Genomic DNA, 8,964 nt, shown 5'->3' on the forward strand with positions numbered 1-8,964 from the left:
TCTAAAGTTGTCAATGTAAAGTGTTTAGAGGGCGCTTTCAGGAAAAAGCGCCCTCTAAAGTTGTCAATGTAAAGTGTTTAGAGGGCGCTTTCTGGACAAAGCGCCCTCTAAAGTGTTAGTTATTTTAAAAAAAATTGTTTGAAAAATAGTGGATATATATTTAATTGGTAACCTGTTCGCATGCTGCAAAAGTGTAAAATTCATATTGATTTCATCCTTTAATCCAATGTTATACACCATTAATCCATTGATATATACAACATGAATCCATTTATATACAACATTAATCCTCCATATATACAACATTAATATATGATTCTTTGATCAACAATATACAACAACATATTCTCAAAGTACTACAATTAAGAGAATAAAACATAGCAACCAACACCCAGTGACCACTGTATCCAAAAGCTGTCTAGTAGTTCTAACCAATACTAAACAAAAACGCCCATCCACCCATGGTGGCAAACATGTTCTGTATATCCAAAAGCTGTCTAGTAGTTCTATCGCACATCCATACAAAATAAGGCTCAACCAAAACAACAGATGGCAGCATAAGTAGTCCCCTGCAAAAAGAACACGTCCAAATGCAAATAACACAGAACTGTCAAAAGGCGATTGAGCAACAAATAGTAAACAATGGCATAAAGTTAAATGACATAGCTAATATTACCTGAATTCCTGCATGGCTGTTAAGGTAAAAATCAAATTCCCTAGGGTGACAAATGCTGGTGTCTACCACGGTTCCTTTGACAATTTAGAACAACAAAATCAGCAAAAAGTGATAAATTCAAATGATAATATATACCAGCTGCGTTGAGAAATATATTGAAAAAACCTGGCATAATATTTCCACTTCTATCGGTCTCTTTGGGGTTGACAGGAAAGAGACGGGTGTGATGTCTCTTTTGGACCACTACAAAAGTAACTTTAGGTAGATACCCATCCTCTATTGAGACACAAGCCTGATGAAAAAAAATTAAAAATTAAACGCATAGAATTTAGTGGTGTATTTTATGAACGACAAAGTAACAAGAAATCAACTTTGAGAAGTCATAAATTCTGCCTACAATACAGGGCTACAAAGTTGATGCAACAAAAAACATATAACAATATATGGTAAGTACCTGTATCTCCGACCATATTTTTTCTTTGCCAACCTTCAAGTCCGGACTTCTCCAATTATCACATGTAATCGGAATATGTTGTCGAACAAGGAAACCAATGTAACTTGCCAACATTGAACCCTTATCTTTTGAAGATAGAATTGATATATGTTTAGATGGACATGTTCCATTGTCGTAGAGGGATACTTTCAAATATCCAGCATCATCATCTACGCGAATGAGGCTTGACGACAATAGAGCATCTCCATCTAAACAAATATCCAGCATCATCATTTTACCTGTAAAAAAGAAAACAATTAAAATCAGATGACAAATGTAAAAACAATTAAAATCATAAAAGTCATTTTACCTGTAATAAAGAAAACAATTAAAATCATTTGACCTGTACCTTTTTCACTAAGTTCTCTTTCTTTTCTTGGTTGGAATATGTTCTACATGTCTCTTAACAACACGGACGGTTGGATTGATCCAAATACCCTCATTATGATCATTTCTAATATATGAATCATTTGATATAATATTCTCATCTTGATCATTTCTGGTAAACGATTCAATCTCAACATCAATATCACCTTGATCTCCAGTGTTTTCATCAATTACTTTGTTGGAAAAAAGAACTATAGACCATTTCGTACTTTTCGGATCATTGACATAGAACACTTGTCTAGCTTGAGAGGCTAGAATAAAAGACTCATCTTTGTATCCCACCCTATTAAGATCCACTTGCAAAAATCCTGACTTATCCATTCGAATGCCGTTATTATTTTCAACCCACTTGCAACCAAATATAGGAATCTGAAACTTCTCATAATCAAACACCCAAATGCGCTCGATAACACCAAAATACGACAGATTTGCAAATTTGGGGTTTAAGTCCTTCACACTTGATATGTGCATTGCTTCAGCTACCACGGTGACACCACTATTCTGCATAGTACTTTTATCATCTTGTTCTTTGGTATAAAATGTGTATCCATTAATCGCGTATGCGCTATAAGAAAAAACATGGAAACTTGGACCATATGCTAAGCATCTCAACCTTTCTGTTATTGAAGCGGGATCTGAATAATACTTTGAATAAATATGATCCTTAAACCAAGGTATAAAACATCGATTGTGCTCTCGTACTATCCAATTTTCATTTCTATTGGGATTTAAACCTCGGAGAACATCCTTGTGAATTTCAACATACGGCTCAACCTCATTCTCATTGTGCAGAACATACAAATGCACTTGATCCCGTTCGACCCTTGATACTGCCACGATTTTATTTCCAATTAGATTTTTTCCTTCTTTCTTTTCGACAAGCTGAGACTTGGGGAGTCCGATTGACTGAACATTAGACAAATATTCAGTATAAAACTCAATCGCTTCTTCAACAATGTATCTTTCAACCATACAACCTTCTGGTCGACTTCGGTTCTTCACGTACCCTTTTAATATTTTCATATAACGTTCAACAGGGTACATCCATCTCATATAAGCTGGTCCACACAATTGTGTCTCTTTCACAAGATGAACAACTAGATGTACCATTATGTCAAAAAATGATGGAGGAAAAAACATTTCAAGCTCACACAAAGTAATAACGATTTCTTTTTGCAACATTGGTAAGATCGCAGGATTGATCACCTTACTGCAAATTGACTTGAAGAAAGAACACAACTTAGTTATAGAGCTTCTTACTTTTTCTGGAAGAATAGAACGTATACCTATTGGGAGAAAATGTTCCATTATAACATGGCAATCATGGGTCTTTAAACTCTTTAACTTGAGGTCTTTCATAGACACAAGTCTTCTAATATCTGAAGAGTACCCTTCTGGAACTTTAACTTCACTTAGAAACTTACACAATGTTTTTTTCTCCTTTCTAGATAGAGTATAAGCAGCAGGCGGTAGATATGTTCGTTTTCCTTTCTTCAAGGGTCCTAATTCAGTTCTTATTCCCATCGCTATCAAGTCCTTTCTTGCCTTAAGGCCATCCTTAGACTTTCCTTGTATATTGAGTAACGTGCCAATAACACTTTCAAATACATTTTTTTCAATATGCATAACATCAAGAAAATGTCTCACATACAAGGACTTCCAATACGGCAATTCAAAAAAAACTGACCTCTTCTTCCACCCACTTTTGACAAGTGTGTGGGTAAAAGGCTTGCCAAACTGAGTATCCAAATCTTTCACCTTTTCAAAAATTTGATCACCCGTCAATATAGGTGGAGCTCTGCCTTGTTCTGTCTCTCCATTGAACGCCTTTCTCCATCCACGGTAGTGATGATTTGAATTTAAGAATCTCCGATGACCGAGAAAGACATTCTTCTGACCAAACTCCAAGCGCTTCCAATCTGTTTTATCTTCACAAACAGGACACGCACATTGACCTTTTATGCTATACCCTGATAGATTTCCGTATGCTGGAAAATCATTAATTGTGCCAAACAACATCGCCCTCAAGTTGAAACTTTCTTTCCTATATCCATCATAAACCTCCACACCGGTCTCCCACAAAATCTTTAAATCTTCGATTAAGGGCTTCAAGTACACGTCTATGTCATTCCCTGGTTGTTTAGGTCCAGAAATCAACATAGACAACATCATGTACTTACGCTTCATACATAGCCATGGAGGTAGGTTATAAATCATAATAATCACAGGCCATGTACTGTGTGAGATACTCTGGATACCGTGTGGATTCATTCCATCAGTAGATAATGCCAAGCGAAGGTTTCTTGATTCTTCTCCAAATTCAGGATAATCATTATCAATTTTCAACCACTGTGGTGAATCTGCCGGATGTCGATACTTTCCATCTATAATTCTTTCATCTGCATGCCAGGTTAAGTGTCTTGAATCGGTTTCACTACGAAACGTGCGTCTAAATCTCGGAATAACAGGAAAATACCACAAGACCTTTGCTGGAGACAACTTGTTCTTATATCGCGAGACACCGCATTTAGGACACTCATTTAACGATGCATACTCATTTCGAAACAAAACGCAATCGTTTGGACATGCATGTATCTTATCATAGCTCATGCCAATAGAGCACAACATCTTTTTGGTCTCATATGTTCGATTGGGAAGAACATTATCCTCAGGAAGCATATCTTTCAAAAGGGCTAATAACTCTGTGAAACTTTTATCCGACCACCCATTGCCCGCCTTTAAGTTGTACAACTTTAATACCGCAGACAATCTTGTGAATTTAGTGCAACCATCATACAAAGGTTTCTCTGCATCACTTACCAACCTCTCAAACATTTCGGGACAATCCTTAAGATCTCCTTCAAGTGCTTCTGCAATCTCTTCAACTCGATCACAATCGTATGTATCTGCGCCACTATAGTTTGAGGCATATGTCGTACTATCCCCCGGTTCAACATTCTCGTTACTTTTCTCACCATGCAAATTCCAACATGTATAACTTCGATCAATTCCATGCCTCATTAGATGCGATGTCAACTGAACTGCGTCAACCCGTTTCCCATAACAACAACCCAAGCAAGGACATATCATTCTACTGGGGTCTTCGGCGTGCGCAACGGCAAACTTAACGAATTCTGATACCCCATTCTCGTACTCTCTCGACAACCGATTGGAAGACATCCATGTATTATCCATTACTAATTAGAATAAATAAAAAACAATTTCAGAAGAGTTCAAACACATTTGGACCTAGGTTTCTAATGATACTGGTGTTGACACAAAATCAGATGTTCATAGGTCGTATAACCCATTGCATCCGCAATCATGGTCACTAAAAACCAACCGTCAATTTCCTAGTGCATCCGCTATCATGGTCGAAACAAACGTAGAAGGAGGAAACGCGCAGTAATAAGGTAAAACAGAAATTGGGCAAAGCTAAAACAAAGCAATAACATAAAACAGTAATTGGGAAAAGCGTGTACCTTTGATTGGTAGAAGGAGGAAACGCGCATGTAGATCTAACAGAGGTGGAAGGAAAACGCCTCAGAACCCTAACGTGAAAAAGAACGCTAATAACAGATAGTGAAATAACAAAACGCGCAGTATGTTATATTTTTAATGTTTACTAAAGGGGACCTTAGAGGGCGCTTTTTTAAAAAAAGCGCCCTCTAAAGGGGGCCTAAGAGGGCGCTTATGAAAGCGCTCTCTAAGGCTTTCCAGAAGCGCTTTATAAACTGGAAATGTACATGGACTTAGAGAGCGCTTTTTCAAAAGCGCCCTCTAAGGGTAACCTTAGAGGGCGCTTTCACAAAAGCGCCCTCTATTGTTGTCCCTCCATATTTTTTTTGGCTTCACTTTAGAGGGCGCTTTGTTACAAAAGCGCCCTCTAAAGGGGGCCTAAGAGGGCGCTTCTAAAAGCGCTCTCTAAGGCTTTCCAAAAGCGCTTTATAAACTGGAAATGCACATGGACTTATAGAGCGCTTTTTTAAAAGCACCCTCTAAGGGTAACCTTAGAGGGCGCTTTCTAAAAAGCGCCCTGTATTGTTGTCCCTCTATCTCCTCCTTATTTTTTCGCTTCACCTTAGAGGGCGCTTTATTACAAAAGCGCCCTCTAAAGTGCGCTGTCTATTCCAGTTGTTCGCTCCTTATTTTTTCTCTTCACTTTAGAGTGCGCTTTTGTAATAAAGCGCCCTCTAAGGGGCGCTGTCTATTCCAGTTTTTGGCGTAGTGAATCCTTGTCTTCTCTAATTTTCTGCATAATTGTTTTTAGCTTAAAAATTAAGTGATTTTAGTATAAGCACTTTTGTCAAACCTTGATATTAATTGAGTAAGAGGTTAAAACTCTGTTTTTGAATCCAAAGTACAATAGGATATTGTACTAGATTAATTGAAATCACTTACTCAACATAAATATCACTTGGAGTGTTTTTACACACCAAGTGTTTGATAATTTGCCTAAACCAAAATTATCTTAGTTGTGTATCTAGTTTGGTTTGCTCTTTGAATCATTGAAACTAGGAATCCTAGTAAGTGAAACAAATCATTGATAGTGTGACTAGTGTAGTGATTCTTATTCCACATTATCACTAATCCATAGGCTTGACGCATATCCGGTTTTCCAATAACAGTTCGTTTTAGACTATATTTTCCTCGGCCGCTTCCGCACTTAAAACAATTTTTCAAAACCAATTTTAAATTGGTAGCGCCGACTCAAATTTTAATTGGGATCTATTCAACCCCCCCCCCCCCCCCTTCTAGATCCGTGCCATAGTCTAACAAGTGGTATCAGAGCCTGGTTCACTCCGTGCTTCAAAATATAACTTTGATAGAAAATGACTAACGAACCTAAAGGGGCTTATAATAGAGCTCCCGTTTTCAATGGTGAAAATTATAGTTATTGGAAAGACTGTATGCGGGTGTACATAAATTCCATAGATAGAAAAATATGGAACGTTATTCTCAATGGTCCAATTGAAATAACCATGACCAATGAGAATAATGAATTAGTGCCTAAGCCCGAAGCACAATGGACCGATGATTATGAAAAGAAATACAATTATGATTGGAAATCCAAAAATATCCTAATCTCCTCATTAGGTGTAGATGAATACTATCGTGTATCCCATTGTCCTACCGCTAAGGCCATGTGGGATTCACTACAAATTGCCCATGAGGGGACGAACGATGTTAAGTTGGCAAGAATCAACACACTAACACAAGAGTTTGATCTCTTTTTCATGGAGCAAGGGGAAACCATTGCTGACATACAAAAGAGATTTACTCATCTTATCAATCGATTACATTCACTAGGTAGGCCGGTTTCCAATGATGTTGCTACTAATAAGATCTGAGATGTCTTAACAGGGAATGGCAGCCGAAAGTGACCGCCATCAAAGAAGCAAATGATCTTACCATATTAGACTTGACAACACTATTTGGCAAACTACAAGAGCATGAACAAGTACTCTTGAGCCTAGAACAACACGAAAAGAAAGAAAAGAAGGACAAAGCAAAGGTGAGTGAAAAGAAATCCATAGCTCTTAAGACTTCCTCCTCGAAGTCTCAAGCAAAAGAGCAAAGTGATTATTCCTCGAGCGACGAAGAAGAAGAGGACAAGAGCGAAGATATGGGGTTGTTCGTTAAACGTTACAATCGTTACGTGAGAAAGAACGGCATCCAACATTCCGAGAAGAACTTGGTAAACTTCCGGAAACAATCAAGGTACTCTAAAAATGATGAATCAAAAGGTAGAATGACTAGATGGTCATGCTACACTTGTGGGAAACCCGGTCATTACAAACCGGACTATCCGATGAACAAAAAGACAAAGGAAAAGGAATCATCCAAATCATACAAGAGATCATCAAAGCCAAGGAGAGCATACATAGCTTGGGAAAGCGATAACGACTCCTCCGATGATGAAAGTTCTAGTGATGAAGATGAAGCCGCAAACCTATGCCTATCTGCTCATCAAAAGAACAAAAATAAACAGGTACGACATGCTAAATATGAAAAATCCTCTAGTATGTCTCATCATGAATTACAAGCTGCTTTTGATACTTTACACTATGAAGCTAAAGAGGCCTTTAAAAGGCTTGCCTCAAATAACAAATTTTTTACTCATTTGGAACAAAAAATTCGAGAATCCGAAAGGAAACTTGAGGCACTTAAAGCTTCTATAGTAGAAAGCACAAAAGCAGGTTGTGAGGACCTTAGAAGTAGGATGATTAACTTTGGGTGTGATACTTGTTATATTTGGCAAGGTGAAGTAAGAAATCTAAAGGCCAAACTTGACAAGGCTCTTGAGCCCAAGATTACCTTTGCTATCGATAAATCAAACTTTCGAAAAAGTATGGTTAATCCATATCAAAAATATAAATATGTTATAAAGGATGAAGATAGCAAAGGCAATCAAAATGTAAATTTCTCTTGTCTTTATTGTTGCAAGAAAGGCCACTCCATTGCTAAATGCAGATTTAGGAGATTTTTAGTTCCTAAAGACATTTATCAATGGCTGCCCAAATGCAACAATTTCGTTCCTCACCATTCAGGACCCAATAAGCCATTGGGTACCTTCTCGTGTTAATTGCATTTCCATAGGTACAATGCCTCGAGACTACCGAGAGAAGATGGGTTCTCGACAGTGGATGCTCAAGGCACATGTCAGGAGACATATCACTCTTCATTGACTTCGTGGCTAAGAAGAAAGGATATGTAACCTATGGTGACAACAACCGTGGAGCAATACTTGGTAAAGGTAGTGTAGGTAACCCTTCTTCCACTACTATTTCTGATGTATTGCTTGTCGAAGGTCTTAAACACAATATACTTAGCATCAGTCAATTATGTGACAAAGGATACAATGTATCGTTTTCAAAAGATTGTTGCAAAATTGTACATAATGATGATAAGAAGAGTATGTTTAATGGCCTGCGAGTGAATAATGTTTATATGTTAGACTTGAACGAAGTACCGTTAACAAGTGACAAATGCCTTGTAACAATGAGTGAAGATTCATGGTTATGGCATAGGCGTTTAGCACATGTTAACTTTGACTTACTAAACAAAATAGTCTCAAAAGATCTAGTCTTAGGTCTCCCCAAAATAAAGTTCACCAAGGATCACCTTGATGATGCTTGTCAAAAAGGGAAGCAAACGAGGATCTCATTTAAATCCAAAAATATCGTTTCAACAACGAGACCTCTCGAACTTCTTCATATGGACTTATTTGGGCCGTCTAGGATTAAAAGTCTAGGAGGAAATTATTACGGTTTCGTAATAGTGGATGACTTTTCTAGATTTTGTTGGACTATCTTTTTAGTAAGCAAGAGCGATACGTTCGCCGCCTTTGAAAGGTTTGCTAAGCTTTCCCAAAATAAATTAAATACAAACATTGTTTCAATTAGAA

Source organism: Lathyrus oleraceus, chromosome 2, assembly GCF_024323335.1.
Source record: "Lathyrus oleraceus cultivar Zhongwan6 chromosome 2, CAAS_Psat_ZW6_1.0, whole genome shotgun sequence".
NCBI lineage: Eukaryota > Viridiplantae > Streptophyta > Magnoliopsida > Fabales > Fabaceae > Lathyrus > Lathyrus oleraceus.